The following is a 16,399-nucleotide window of genomic DNA, read 5'->3' as shown; positions in this document are numbered from 1 at the left end:
TTTGGCGTGTTAGGTAGTGTTCTGTATTTGGGAACGCTGGGCCGTGGCAGGTCCTAGGTTCCAAGGGGCAGCTAGGAACAGGTGGCAGTGCTTAGTTTATTATTTTTGTTTCTGGAGGGTTTTTCCAGTTCTGTTTTAGGGGAGGAGTTAGCCCTTACTAGACTGCGTTGGGTTCCTCATTGTTGTGTTTTTAGAGGGAGGAGTGGAGTTGGAATTGGATTTTGGTGTGTTCTGAAGTTGGAGTTGCGGTGTCTCGGCAAACACGGGTTGGTTTTTGTTGTCCAATTTGTTGGTGGCACAGTTAGTATCCTTGGGGTGCCATGTAGGTATTATTGGCCCATAGTTTCTTGGTTAAGCACATTTCCCTAGTGTCATAAATTTGGAGTGTCGAGGGTCATAGGTGAGCTCCGGGGTGGTTTTCTTGTCGTCAGTGGAGTCTGGTGAGCTGGTGCATTACGTGCTGGCCACATGTGTATGTAGGGGTGTGTCAGTGGTGGATTTAGTGGAATTTCTCCTTGTTCAACAAATTAAAGGAGGGAGAGGGGTTGTAATGAGTATCTGAGATGAGGTGGTGACATCTCTGTTACATGGAATGTTGTGATGTCAGAGTGAGTGGAGTGTTGGGGATGTTATGCTCTGAAGCCTGGGTTATAAGATTTACAGTTGAGATCTAGCTGGCAAGGAGGGAATGCTGATGTAGTTGCCAGGAGCGACTACCTACAAATAACTAACCTGCTGGTCTGGGTGTTCTTCAGGCACCGAGATATTATACCGTGCTTAGAGAGAGAGAGAGACCGACCCTGAGAGAGAGAGACCCCGACCTGGCTCTCGACTGGTTCCCGATTATGATTACATTTTAGACAGAAAAAGAGGTCAAATAAATTTGATGAAATGTAATTGGGTCAAATAGACCCAAACTGTTATTTTTGCATCGTTTCATTATCATGGAACTTGACTTATGTCATCAGATCGAGTGGATTTCGTCATAATCCATCTCTTCGTTCACACGTGGAACGCCATTTATGACTGTAACAGTGTCACCATTCAACTACAACGTAGAACGTTAGGCCACAAACCCACCTGGGCTCTTTAACTTGAAAGAGTGCGGTTTTCAGAATGGCTAGAGCCGCATGCACAATTTGTTTTACAGGCCTGATGTAATTACTATTTGATGGCATAGTCTGACAAATGCCTATCCAAAAGCTGAAATCGTTGGCTTTTGTATGGGCTGCCAGCAGCTGTTTGCAGATTAAACAGATTTCCTAAATATTCGGAATTCAAATATATATGTATTTTAATTTCTTGCTCTGGGTGTAGCTTGTTTTGACAAGACGACCGTCAAATCTAGGTCATGTGGGTGTAAGCTTTCCTCCCCTTTCGTTTGCTCTGTTTCATAATCTGCGGCGTGTCCAGTGGGAATGTACTACATCCATAGCAGAGTAACTCGCATCGTGAGATTACTGTGCTCCGGTTTGTAGAAGCGCAAGGATGGACTTTTTTGGGTGGAGTGATTTGGTATTTGTCTTTATTCATGGCAGAGTTGTTCGCGTGCTGGTTGGATTGTCCTTTGAAAATATGTTGTTCATGTTAAGGCTACTGCCACCCTTCTCGTTCATGGCCTGCTTGTGAAACGCTCTTTGTATTATCCACAGCTCCGTAAAATACCAGCTGACGATGGCCTCATTTGTGCTGCACCACTGAAGTCACAGCTGTTGCACTGTGTTTTCTGGGCTGGCACTTAACTCTGTTATCTGAGAGGAATTTCATTTTCGCAAATAAGACTGCTGATGTGGCGTGTGCTCTTCGGCTAACACTGTCCCATAAAACAGGTGCTATTTCCAGTTGTTTGTGGCCTCCACGCACAATGCTGGTAGCAGTATACGTTTGTTTCTTACGACCCGTCCTTGCACCCACACGCAACGTAGCGTTAATGGGTTCACATGAGGGGGAGCTGTGCTCGGACTACTTTTTTGGGCAGTTGTAAGAATATGCCTTTTGAAAATCTTTATTGGTGTTATTTCTCTTTTCCTTAGATATCACATATGCTTTGCTATTTCAAGGAACAACAAAGAAAGCGTTGCCGCATAGTGCACGCACGCTTACCGACGGGTTGCAAAGCTACTACCTAGCCAGCCATAAAGAGCATATAACCACCAGAGTTCAATACATAGACACAGCACACCATTACCTACTTGTTAACAGTCAAATGGCTAGAGGTGAGTGCAAAGTTTGCAGTCTGTGTGTCGTTGGAGGGACATTGGCCCTCATTACAAGTCAGGTGATGGACCATGGTGCTATGAGCACCATGGTCCATGCCGGATTCCGCCATGGTGGATGGCGGAATTACCGCCCCATTCCAAGCTGAGTGGGGCGGTAATTCCCCATTCACCATTTGCCCTTCCCCATTCCCATTTTTGCCCCATAGGGTATAATGGGGATGGGGAAGGCGCTAATTACGGCACCGTAAATTACGGTGCTGTAATTAGCACCAAGGTCGCTTAGCGCCTTGGACTTTAAAGCCTGCAAAAAGCAGGCGTTAAAGTGTGAATCAGGCGTTAAGGGTTAACGGCGCTGACGGCGCCGTTAAACCCTTAACGCCTGACTTGTAATGAGGGCCATTATGTTGAAAACAGACGCAACAAAAATTCAGCAGACATTTCAGGCAAAGCCAACTTAACTTTCCACCCCCATTTGAATTTGTTTACTACGACATATATTATGTTTGAAATAATTGAAATGGGTACTTTCCCTGTGATAAAGTGTTGTAATTGTTTACTAATACATGAACCTTTATAATTTGATAAGAACCACACATGAATGCTCCACAGGTAATCGTATAATTCTCTAGCAGTGTATTGTTCAATGCCATGTTATTATTTTAAGTGTAATAAAATATGTATCAAAAGGCCAACAGATAACAAGGGGGGGTCCTGGGAGACTCTCTGCCAGACATGAGTCCTGGTTACAAGAGTCTTACCCAGAGTCTTTAGCTCACTATCTTTAACAGAGAAGAAATATCCCAAACATATCAGCCTTTGTCCAGCCCTGGGGCAGCCCAGCACCGAAATGCTAGGCAATTCTCCTCTGAACAAGAGTACCAACAGCACCCCCAGACACGTGTTTCGGTCTGGTTGAACCTCATCAGTAGGGTGTAGCTGTGCCTCTATAAGAGTAGTGAGCAAGGGGTCCACGTCTGGATTCCCCTAGTAACTTGGGGTGAGACTCAAAGTTACTTGAACTATGCAGATAACAAGGGGGGGTCTGTGAAAGATAGTGAGCTAAAGACTCTGGGTAAGTCTCTCGTAACCAGGACTAATGTCTGGCAGAGGGACTCCCAGGACCCCCCTTGTTAATAATTTTCAAAAGGCCAACAGAAATAGTTATTCAGTAATGTCACATTTGATGTCATTATTGATCTCCTTTGTAATGTCATGTATGATGTAATTAGTTATGTCACTGGTGATGTCTTCTTTGTGGTCATAAGCTTCACCAAGAGGTGGCAGATAGTGGTGGAATTGCTCGGAATGGCCTTCATCCATGGCCAGTGGCCACAGCCGAACATGTTGCATAGTTTCTTGAGGTCTCACTAGCTGTGGGCTTCCACCCTTGTCCATGGGCGAGTTGCAGTAAACTTTCTTTTGGGCCCACTAGCCATGGCCACTGGAAATGTCAAAACATTACTTTACCATACACCCATTGCCCCTTGGTCAGTAGATGTAGACACTGCAAATGTGAAAATGTATTTTTCTAACTCCTTATTCCTGCGTTAATGTCACAGTAATCCTTTCTAATAACAGAAATTCCTGCAGTAGAGTAGCGGTTTGCAGATTCCTGCAATAACGGGAACAATTGCTCTGAATTAAAAAGGCTTCCACGTCCTCGCAGGCACTCAACAGGTGTCCCCCCCTTTATTTCTCTAGGTCCCTCCACTCAATTCGCTTTTTCCCCTGCCTACCCCGCTCTCATTTCGCGTGACAGCCTTTTAAAAAAAATAATCTGAGCTCGTCTTGCAGTGTTGGTGCTGTAATCTCATGAGATTTCTGTTGTCTTCCCCCTTGTAAACCAAAAATGTTCTACGCGTAACTACCTCCCAGCCCACCCTCAGAGTCCCGAATTCATATGGTGTCTTCTTTCCCACTCCTAACCTCTAGCCTGATATTATTGCTATTAATATTTATATAGTGCCTACGGCCAGGCCATCTAAGCGCTGTCATTCAAAACAATCCTTATTCCTTCCTATAGGAGTGACTACATAAATAGAAGAGTTTGAGTATTTTTCTGAAGTCGAGAACAATAATATTAGACTCTGTAAAGTCATGGGATAGTTAATTCCGAAGTTTGATGGCATCCCCTTTCCTCCTCCTCCAAATAGCATTTTGAATTCTTTTGTTTGCAGCTTCTCCCGGTATTATCGTAGGAATCACTTGCATCGAGCAAAATAAAGAGGCAGTTTTTAATTTCTGGAAAGCCTCTCAGCCTCTCTGTTGCAAAGCACCGCGGCTGATATATGTTTTAAGGAACATGGGGGCACTCGCATGTCTTTGTCGAATATTTCAAAAACTATTGGATGGCTTTACCCCAAACCATTCAAGAAATGTAATTTCTGTGTGCCCAAATTGTTTATTTGGTTCAAATCTAGCCAACGGTTATTGCGCTACTGCTGTTCAAAAACAGTACTTTTCTCTATGGTACAGGCCGAAAACTGCATTTTGATGTTTTCTTATGAACTTGTTCATTTTCTAACATTGTTCCCAAAATTTCCAGTTTAGTGCGGCTCTTGAAAACTTTGTTGGAAAATGTCATCTAAATCCATCCAGCAATTTGAAAGGTATTAGCCCCTGCTTAGCATCTCTGCTGTAAAAAGCACCAATTCAGCTACAAAGTTTTTAAGGACCAACCCCCTTCTCTGTCGAATATTTTAAAAACGACTGTACGGATTTACCCCAAATCGGTCAAGACATGCAAGTCCACGCTTTGTTCCCAAGTTGATTCTTATTTGGACAAGCAGTTTTCGCGCTACGGCTGTTCAGAAACTGCACCCTTTCTCTATTGGAAAATGATTGGGCTGAAGTGACGCTGTGGTGGTTTGTTTTCTTAACCTTTTCATTTTATAACGTTTTGCTGCCGAAATTTGTAGTTTGCGGGTGGGAGGAGGCCCTTGACAAACCTTATCCAGCAAGTCAAAAGCAGGGTTCGAAATTGGCAGGACCTGGGAGCTATTTAGCTCCTGGTTATAGCCAGGGGGCAGCATGGTTGGCTTGATATCAACAACTACCGGGAGCTACCTTTGACCACCCCCCTGACCCCAGGCAATTTGCGTCATACAGTTATAAACAGTGTAGGCTTGTGAATGTATACAAAAAAATAAAGGACCGACTTTAGGGGCATTTAAAGCATATTGGATACTATCACTAAAAAGGTAGTTTGCATCTTACACATGCTATATTTGCTGCTCATGGTGTACTTGCCCCTGGTTCCAAGAGGTAGCTCCTGCCTAATGGTTGATGTCCGATACCCAGGAGCTGCTTTTAGCCCCTTGTCAACAAATCCTTATTTTGATCTCTGCAAAAGTTATTAGCAATAGAATTTTGGGAGTAAATGGCTGCTTTTTCATTTCTGAAATGCCTCTCCCACAATGCATCATGGGGATATCACTTTTTTGAGAAAAGGGGTACAAAATTGTCTGTACAATTTCAGCTGAATCTGTTGCACGGTTCAAATTTTTTTAGCAATCCATTTTTTCAATTTAGTATAGAATTCGCGACTGGTGCACTGTCTACTCCTGGAATTGATATGGCAAGTGACTTTGCATGGTTATCCACATGGGGTTAGGAGATATAACTAGCCAGACGTTCAATTCCAGAAACGTCTTTGAACCTTGAGGTCAAGTTCAACAAATTGGTCTAGAACTGCTTTAGAGTTTTTAAAAAATGTTTTATTTAATACTTTTGACAAATTAATAACAAGATGCTAACAATATCGTGATTGTAGCCATTTTTCGAGTATCACGCTAGAAATGTCATCGTTTTTAGATCTCATTCTTGGCATGTATCTAGTTCCATGCCATCGGTCCTCCCCAACAAATGCCAACATTAATGGCAATGTCACCCAGAAAGTGTGTGGGCACATGAGGGGAAATTGAAAGATGGTCGGTGGAGCATCTATGGCTTCAAGACTTCTTTTGAGCATGCATACTTACTTATAAACTCAGTTCCACTATGTACCCTCAAATGTATTGAGGCCCTCTGTTGATGTTGTTGCAGTCTTTTCTTACTTACGTAGACAGCCTATAAAATCCTGCTGTTTGTTAGATGCAAGTTCATGATGATTCGTTTTGGCTGATGTATACTTACTATAGTGCTACCTATGTGTGCGTCAAAGGCTCTACTATAAATGGGGGTAGAATGTCTGAGGCACATCTAGATCCTGGGCTGGGTTTGTTGGTACTGCCATGTCTTTTTCTGAGAAGCCATTATGAGGTCATGCATTTGTTGTAATTTATATTGCCATATGATTTTTAAGGTCTGGCAATGAGCAAGGTTTTGTGTCTCCCGAGCAGCCAGCACCAACATGCAAGGTAGTATGCATGCGTCCGCCATATTATCTGAATAATCAGACTTCAATGAAAGGGAGTCTTTTTCCCATGTTTTGTTAGTAACACAGTGTGTGCAAACCCTAACTTAAGCATGCTTTTGGACTTTTAAAAGTAATTATGTATGTAGGGGCAAGTAATTATAGAGGTGTGCAAATGTATGAGACAGCAGTATTAGCCTTAAAACATTCTGTCAAGACACCATAAGCACTTTAATTTAAAAGTCCAAACATGTTTCAATCCATACGCAATACAATTCTGATAAACATGGTAAAAAGAACTCTGTCCAAATCGAACCCAGGCCTACCTCCTCCTCCTCCTCTGCACCTGCCTTTCCTCTGGGTCACACAAACCAGGGCACGTGCTATGCGGGAACAATGCAGTCCAGACAGCTTAAGTTTCCAGTCCTTTCTCAAGTGCATTAGGTCTGTTTTCATGCCCTCCAACAGATCTGCATATGGACCCCTCACGGGATTGTTTTTAGCTAAATGCACAACATCCATTCCCTTTGCCAGATGCCTCATCTTCATCTGAACTAACCTAGGCAAACACTGACCCCAACAACATCCACTCACCTTTGCAAACTATCATATCCGCACAGCATAACTGTCCCAAGCTGCCTTCAAACACCCTAAATTCTGGTTATATCCGTGCCTACTTCACATGAGAATCCCACACTTCCCCTTGAATCAGTTGCACCATTTCTAAAGAAGTACAAAGAAAAGGTGAAGGTAAAAGGGCTTTAAGTGGTAAAATTGTTATTATTTATTACCTATGGATTGTCTTCTTTCATTCAAGATACAAAGCATCGGATACAGCAGCTCGAATCAATTAACTGGGAGACAAACTTTAGACTTGTCACATTACTCTATACAAGCATCATACATAACAAAGGAATAGACGCAACAAATTATTTCCTCAAGACAAGATCCATTTCATACTATCAACAGAATCTCATGATATTGGAAATGCTGAACTTTGCATTACACAATATATTCATGTTCGATAATCAGATTTTCGGACAGAAGCAAGGGACCGCAATGGGCATCAAATTCGCCCCGCCTATGCCAATTTGTACATGGGACATTATGAGTTGGAGTATGCTTGAAGACATCCATCGTTCACAGAAGACAACCACATTATCTATTAGGGAAGATTTATTGACATTCTGCTAATCTGGAATGGAACCAAAACATCAGTGACAAATTATCACACGTACCTGAACAACAATAACTACAACTTGAAACTGCCCATGCCTTCCCCGCCTTAACATTTAAACCTCTCAGCACTCGATGGACTCTGGGTGACCAAAAGCCCACCTGAGGGACGGGGGTGGCGGTCGGCCCCGCGGAGTGAGAGCGCGTGGGGGGAGCCGGGGGGGCAGTGGGGTCCGGGGGTGGGGGTGGGGGGGAGAGGAAGAGGGAGGGACAACTCGAGCGAAAGGGAATGGTTATCTGTGTGAAATCCTCATGCAATGTAATATGAAAATTGTCCTGCCTTGGTTTAAAATAAACATATTTTAAAAAAAGAAAGCACAAATTAACTTCTTGGATCTAGAGCTCTACATAGATAATGACACAATTCAGTCGACTTTGTATGTAAAACCCACAGCTGGAAATGGTACCTTACATGCCATGAGCAATCACCCCAGTCACATAATACACAATATACCTTATGGGTAATTCCTCAGGATCAAACGTAATTGCACTAGTAATAATGAGTTGGAGAAACATGCAGCGATACATACGAAGAAATTCCGAGCAAGAGGCTATTGATACCAGGAAACTTCATCAAGCGTATGCTAAAACCTTGCTCCGGAGCAGAACGAAATTACTTCAAAATAAAGTTCAACCTAAACCTAATGTTGAAATTCAAAAGATCAGGTTCATCACAACCTACAGCTCTGAATCCAATTTACTCAGAGAAATATTGACAAAACATTGGTCGATTCTAAAACTAGATGAAGACCTTGCGAAATAGTTGGATGAAACCCCCCTATCGGAAAGGCAAAAGTTTGAAAAGACCATTTTGCCCATCTCGTTTTCAGGTCACAACACCCAAAAGAGGAATACCGCAATTATGGAATCCAACCAATCCGAGAGTGAAGTTTAAATGTGGCAAATGTACACTATGTTAATTTTCAGAGAATGGTAAAACAACAATGTAATTGTCTAATGGACAGCAATATCAAATGAAAGAATTTATCAACTGCAATACAAAGTTTGTGATATACGGCCTAAAATGCACATGCTCAAAATTGTATATTGGCAGCACAATTCGCCCGTTGAAAAATAGGACAGTAGAACACACAAGGTCAATTAAAAATAAAGACACTAAGTACCCATTGGCATACCATCCACCAAGAACACACACAGGACAGGATTGACAATCTAAAATATTTTGGCTTGGAAACGCTGAGTATGCTGCCAAGAGGAGGAAACGTGAGCGAATCCAAAGGCAACGTGAAGCAACTTGGATCTGTTGGATGGACTGTCGTCATACTGGGCTAAATTCGGACACCTAAATGAACCATTTTCTATAAAATTTAACGATAAGAAGCTTAACGATTCTTAGACATTTTAATAGCATTGCATTAAGTGTGTTCAGGTAAACTATGTTTGCAAGCATACAAACAGGTAAAAGTTGTAGCAGTTAAGCCCCATACTCTGAATCAATATGACGATTTTACAGGACTGGCTTGTATCTTCTATGCTATATTTGAGACACCTACATCTATTTTGTGCATCGCACCTAAATTAGCACAGAAGAATTGTACCACACGTCACAAGAGAATATATTGTTTCCAATGTAAAAATGAAACCAATCCAAAATGGTGCAATGGGGCGGTCACGTGATTTTAAATGTGTCCATGTCGTTACGTCAACTTTAAAAAGTGGCCATCTTGAATGCAATATTTACAGTGGTTAGCACACTGGGTGAATCGGCTAGGAAATCGAAAGGAGCTTGAATCATTTACTTAAGAAAACAAGCACAAGAACTTTCTTTGCCAGCAACAGACCACATGCAGTACTACGTACTGTGATTAAACATAATAAGCATGCGACTGTTGTATTAACAGGTACCATCTTGTCATCGAAGCAGCAAACAGTCTTACAATGCCGGTTACTAAAGCACTTCTATCCACCGAGAGAGAATAAAAGTGAGTAAACTCATAGAAAGATTGTTATCCAAGTAGCATATACAAACCAGCATGCAATTGTTTTTTTGTTAACAAGAAAGGTCAACCTAAAATGAATTCAATGTTTTTTGTTTATGTACTCAGATATGCTAATTGTTAACCCTCCTGATGAACCATTATAGATTAATGGAGAAATATGTGTCGAGAGAGTTGCGCATCACTATTAAACCAAGGGACATGTGATGAAATATCCAACCACAAATTGAAATTTAAGTGAAACATTAAGAATTATGAAATGTAAATTAACATTCAAAACTTTAATTCAAGAGGCAATGAAGTATTAAAAATGGTTCTATTTTTTTAATAAATCCAAGCAATCTTCGTGGGGCACAAATTACAAGGGTACTTAAGGTTCTTCTAGCTTCTTGACTGATCCTGGGCAGCCTCAGTATATGAGTACCCAATATATGCAGCCCAAATAAAACTAACAAACAGCTATTAAGTAAAACCTGCCACCAGCTGCGTAAAGGCTGCACAACTAGTATTTCAGTATTTATTATAGTAGTTACATGCGTTGCTCGTGAGTGGATTTGGAATATTGCCCATGAAACATAAGAGGGAATACTGTTGCCAGAGGCTGCGGGAAAGATTTGAGTGGAGACAGCTGTGCTGGCCCGATGGCATATAAAGATAATCTGGCTGCACTCCTTACCGTCTCCGTGTATGGTCAGTCATATCATTTGGGAGACTAGCGCCAACGAGCCATCCGTGTAGCATCGGCTTGGTGGTGAGAGATACAGGCTCCATAGAAGAGATGCAAAAGCACGACAACGCTGTGGATCGCCAGGTACGAGGAACTGATCTGACAACGCTGTGGATCGCCAGGTACGAGGAACTGATCCGGCGCAGAGCCGCACAGCAGTGCTGACATTGCAAGGAGTGTGAGGAGCCGACACATCTCCATGGCCTTTTGTGCACACACACCACTCCCCCATGAACATTAGAGGAAAGGCAGTTGTAGCGTGAAAAGACGTGCAGCCATTTTGGACCAGGAAATTTCAATTGTGTAACAGGAAACAAACAGTAATGCTACTCATCACAGTACTTTGAACCACAAATTATTAATGGATTAAAAGGGATTCAACTCCATGGCAGAGGTCACTATAACACAGGAATAAGACCATATTTGTTCGAAAGTGAAATTGGTGACATTTGAACCAACTTGGCCATGCAGGGCATAACGGTGCATCTACCTGAAAGTTGTCTTAATGCAGACCAACCAGCGGTCCCTTGGCCAGAATGAAGAGAATATTGGTGCAATTACATCAAAACAGTTGAACAGGAGAATCTCACTGCCGCAAAAAAAATCCTATTGCTACATGCCCTTGGCCCAGAAGGACAACTCCAGCATCGGGAGTTGCCAGTATTAACAGAATTAGATGCTGGTTACATGGATGCACATGAATATGAATATGCAATAAGGCAATTAGATAATTCAGTGCCAGAAACCAACGTTGCTATAAATAGATTTAACATCTATACAAGGGCACAAAAAGAGAAGTTGGTGTAAGAGTATGTATCTTCTTTTAAAGAAATTGGCACTCACTTGCAAGTTTGTTGCAGGAATACAGCTGAAGAGTTGCGATCAGATCATAATACATACTAAACATTCTGAAATACTCAAAAGGTTGTGGGTGGTAGGAGACCCATTGTTACAGCAAGCATTGGCGATCGCAAAAAGAATAGAACTTATTCGGAGATGTTCAACCAAAATCGAGAACAAAAAGGAAGAAGGTGGCAAAGAAGAGGAATTGGGGGAGCATACACGTGTGGAAGTGGTCGGGGGTAAAAAGAAAAACAAGCAACGAAAAAGAAGAATCTTGCAACAATGCTGGTTCTAAGAATAACGATGGAGATGGCAGCATTTTTAAAGAAAAGACTTGCGAAGAAAAACACATACCGCCTGGAGAAACAAGAGATAGAGACAGATGTTTTGGGTGCCGAAGAGTAGGACATTATGGCTCATCCAGAAATTGTCCTGCCATCGACAAAATGTGTGCGGCTTGCAAGGGCAAATGCCATTTTGCTGTAGTATGTAAGAATGAAAAGTGTTAGTTGTCCAGGAAGATTCTGACTCTGAGGAAGAGAGTGGTGGTAGTAGTGCGTGAATTAAACGAGAAGGATAACCTAAAAAATATTAAGTGTGAAGTAATTATTGAAAATTGGTCACTGAAGTTAATGGTGGATAGTTCACCACATACCATAATCATAGAAAACAAATGGCAGAAATTGACGTGTAAAGGGTTGAAACAAAGGATAAACCAATCAGACGTGCGTAACCCATGAGGATTTTAAATACATTTGATTGGTTACTTCATAAGGAAGGTGCAATTAAAGGCTTCACAGCTGGTGGCGAAAAAAAGCAGTACATGTCTTAGGTTGGAGGGATCAAGCCAAACAAAAAATTCGGCTTGATCCATGTAAGAGTGATCCTGCACTTTACGTGACTGGAGAGGGGAGTGAAGCCAATGATGGCAAAACACAGAAAGAAGAGGTCTTTCGGTCTAAATTGGGTTTGCTCAAAGGGTATGCACACAGAATTCTACTACAACCTAAAGCGATTCCAGTTTTACCTAAGAAAGCTTGACCTGCTCCGTTTGTGTTGATGGATAAGCTGGAAGTGGAATTGGACAGGTTGGAAAGGGAGAATCTTATCGAGAAGTTTGAGTTGTCACTATGGGTGAGTGCCATTGTTGTAGTAGTGAAGAAGAATGGGAATTATGTGTGGATTTAAGAAACTTAAAAACATCCAGGTGGACAATTACCTGATAGATTATTTTGGAGATGTTGAACTCTATCAAAGGGGCAAATGTTTTTACAACACTAGATTTAATGACTGCTTCCCACCAAATAAAGTAAAGGCAGGTTGTAGGGATTTTATGGCGTTCATCACACTGTTCGGAAAAGTTTAGTTATAAGAGAATGCCTCTTGGACTGGCTTCGGCAGTTGCCGTGTTCCAAAAAGCAATGGCATAAGTGCTAAAGTATCACAAAGGAACATTAGTATATCAAGCTGACATAGGAAAGGGTAAAAGAGAACATGAGAGATTGCAGATGGTGTTTCAAGAGTAAGCTGCGAATGGCCTAAAAGTAGAGAAAAGCAAATTTAAATTTAGAGTGTGAGGTGGAATATTTGGGAGACATTGATTAGAAAAGGGTACATGCCGAAGATGGATACCACAGAGGCTATTAGGAGTGTACCATTGCCAATGAATAAAGGTGCAAGATCATTTTTAGGTCTTTGTGAGTACTATAGCTAATTTGTGTGTGCATCACAGAGCCGATTCAGAAATGTATTAAAGAAAGGCAGTAGCTTTGTGTGGGATGAAAAATGTCTGGAAGCATTCAATGTCATGAAAGACAACATATGTGGTGCTGTCGAGCTAGGTTGTTTCGTTGTAGGTAGAGAAACTAAACTCTCGATGGATGCCAGTGGGGTAGGACTGGGGGCAGTTTTGTCCAAAGTTGTAGGAAAAAAATGGGAATGTGCTTTATGTCTCAAGAGCTGTTACTGAGATGGAAAGTAGATATTCTGTCATAGAAAGGGAGTTGTTTGCTTGTGTGTTGAGTATACATTATTTCCGCAAATATATTTGGGGAAACAGGTTTACAGTGTGTACTGACCACAAACCTTCAGGGGAACCCTTCAGTGAAAGGTTCATGCAAAGCTGCTCCAAGGTTAGCGAGACTGAGTGTAAGATTAAGGGGTATCATTTGGTGGTGAAGTATGTTCCAGGTGTGAGGAATAATATGGCTAATTTTTCTTTCTCGGTGACCGATTGGTGATAAAGTTGTTGTTGAGGTGAAGTTGGAAGAGGAAGTGGTAGCGGTGATCAGTGATGTGATTTCCAAAAAACGAATGGTTGGAGGAGTTTAAAGTAGACCAAGTGCTTAGTAAGATGAGGGAATTTACAAGTGATGGGTGGCCAGCTAAAGGAGACCTTGATGAGAAGGTTAAGCCGTATTGGGATGTTAGAGAGGAGTATTCCATGGATAGTGGTATAGTAGTGAGAGGTGACAAATTGCTGCCACCGGAGAAGTTGAGGATGGATTTGTTGGAGGAGGCCCATCAAAGTGACCCATGATCCACGATTACTAAACGTAATTTGAGAGCAAAATATTGGTGGCCAGGCATGGATCTTATGGCAGAGAGATTTGTGAGAAATTGTTGGCCTTGCCAGAACGTGGCCAAGAGTTGTAACGTTCAGAATTTTGGGTGCAGTGAATTGCCTAAACCTGATGAAGCATGGGAATAGTTGGAGATTGACATTGTAGGACCGTACACTAGATTGGGCAGCGATAGATTTCTGATGGTGATGGTAGAGCACTGTCCCGAATGGGTTGAGGCTAAGTGGGCAGAAGGGTTAGCACAAGTGTGGTCATGAAGTTCTTGGAACACATTTCTAGAAGAGAAAGTTACCCCAAGAGGATAGGTGAGTGACAATGGAGTGCAGTGCAGGAGTGTGGAAATGAAGAGCTATGGGCGCAAGGTTGTGATTGAGTGGACGTTTTCAGTGCTTTACCACCCACAAACAAATGGTAGGGTGGAAATGTGTAACAGGGTCATGATGGAGGCAGTTGAGCAAGCAATGAGAAACGATGCGGATGTATAGTCGGCGATTGAGGGTGTGTGTGTGGAGTAGTCTCCGTTTGTAATCACAAGAGGTAGACAGCCTAATACCATGTTTAATACTGCATGGATCAACCTGAGAGAGAGTGTAGATGAAGAATGCAGAGTTCAAAGTAATTTAACCATGTCAATTCTTAGCAAGAGGATGTTTAAGCCTGGAGACTGTGAGGATAAAGAAGGGCGTGTCTCCTGGTAAAGATTGGAGAATTATTAGTATTTGGCAAGTCTGTTGGGATTGAAGATGGTACTGTATGGAATATGTTTAGGCTGAGGAAGTGGCATGGTGGTAGGAGGGATTTGGCTGTCCGTGAAGGCAAGCCGTTTGTGTGGATGGAGGAAGATGTAGGGGAGTGGAGTAATAGCAGTGGAATTGGTGATGGCAGAAGAGGAGAGGAAAGTGTGTTGAGAGGAGGTAATGGTAGAGGGGAAAGGATGGTGGGAGGGGGTGATGTATAAATGATTCTTGTACTGGTAGCTGAATTCGCAAAGAACCCTTCCTCCACAGTTATAACACTTAAAATGCTGAAACCTTAGAGCCACCTTCATGATTGGCACCCACATGTGCCTTGCCCCTAATCCAATACCTACACTTAACACTCAGTGTGCATTTTTGATCCGCAAACACAACAAAAAGCATGCCCCTTTGTTCTGCTTTTGAATTCCTTATAAATATCTGCCCCCCTTTTTTTTTGCCCACCAACTATTTTTTAAAACCTCATGCAAAACACAACGTTTCCCATTCTCACAAGCACCCCCAACCAGCTCTGTTATCCATACCTCCTAAGTCCACATCCCAGAACCCCTTCCACTACTGTGCACCTTTTCAAATTCCAAACAGGTTTTATTGTAATTGATCACTGATGATTATGCCAGTACCACCCTCGCACCAGTTTCTATGACCTCAGGCTTCTCGCACGTCTTCTGAGATCACAAGGGATCTGTAGTAGAGGCCACCTCCGAGTGCCTCCATCGCCACTAAAGAGTGAAATGTGTTTGCTATACCATTGCCTAGACAGGGCACTTGTTGAGCCCTTCTTGCCTCTTGGATTGCCTCTTCACTCTTGCCACATTTAGACAATAAAGTTAATGCTAGTGTTTGATAAATTCTTTTACATGCAGTGGCCCCGTCACACCAATTGGGATGAGGGGGGGGCAACACTCTGGAAAGGAAATCCTTTTCCTTCCATGACCCCAGTAACCTCGGCACACCACCTGAATTTGATGCATACAAAAAATAACTGCACTATTCTGCTGCGTGAAAGTGAAGACGCATAGCCACCCCTTTTGCACGTAAGCAGAAATGTCAACCCCTCCCTCGAATCTTCTTTGACAACATCGACATGTGAATTGGATGATTTCTTAATCCTACTCCTGACATGGCCTCTGGTATATGCTACACTCCAGCATGTCTCGACCGACAGTACCACCTTTCATGTGTAATTAAGTCGACTCTGCCTTTCAAATCCCCTCTACTTCATCATTTTTTACACCGCCACTTGTAACATTTACATTAAACCATCTACCTTTCTTTGTTGCAACTTGGAGCACGATAGTGTGATTATTTTCATAGTACAATCTGCTCTAGTCATCGCTGCTAAGGAGCTAGATAAGACCTGATAAAATACTGAAAAATTATTTTTTAAAAGGGCTCTGAACCAGAAGTAATTGGATTATAACCTGATATTCACATGAAGCAAATTTCAGTGTCTGGGGTCCCCCCAGATCCTCACCTCTCCCTTTTCCAGGTGGAGCATCTGAATCAAGGAGCAACGAGTAGATGGGAGTGTCTGTAGGTCTAAGAGTTCTGCTCGTGAATATGTATTTAAAAATGTATGTTCTGCCTGATGCCAGGCCAGTTAAGGAAAGAATGGCGCGAAATGCGTTCATGTTTATGAACGCTTTAAACTAGTCCTGATGAGACCCATCTTGGGCTGCAGGGGTAAACATTTAAAGTTCCAAGTTACTAGCCAGCCATAAA

The 16,399-nt window shown here is 42.3% G+C and overlaps 1 protein-coding gene across 1 annotated transcript in view; it reads left to right on the top strand.

Annotated features, from left to right (window-relative positions):
- The window catches only part of PRKX (protein kinase cAMP-dependent X-linked catalytic subunit), a 545,345-nt gene that overhangs the window by 15,990 nt on the left and 512,956 nt on the right, over positions 1 to 16,399 (top strand). The window lies entirely within an intron of this gene.

The sequence above is a fragment of the Ambystoma mexicanum genome, chromosome 7q (genome assembly GCF_040938575.1).
Source record: "Ambystoma mexicanum isolate Mex_15411 chromosome 7q, UKY_AmexF1_1, whole genome shotgun sequence".
NCBI classification, from domain to species: Eukaryota; Metazoa; Chordata; class Amphibia; order Caudata; family Ambystomatidae; genus Ambystoma; species Ambystoma mexicanum.
This window is presented reverse-complemented; position numbering and strand designations above follow the sequence as displayed.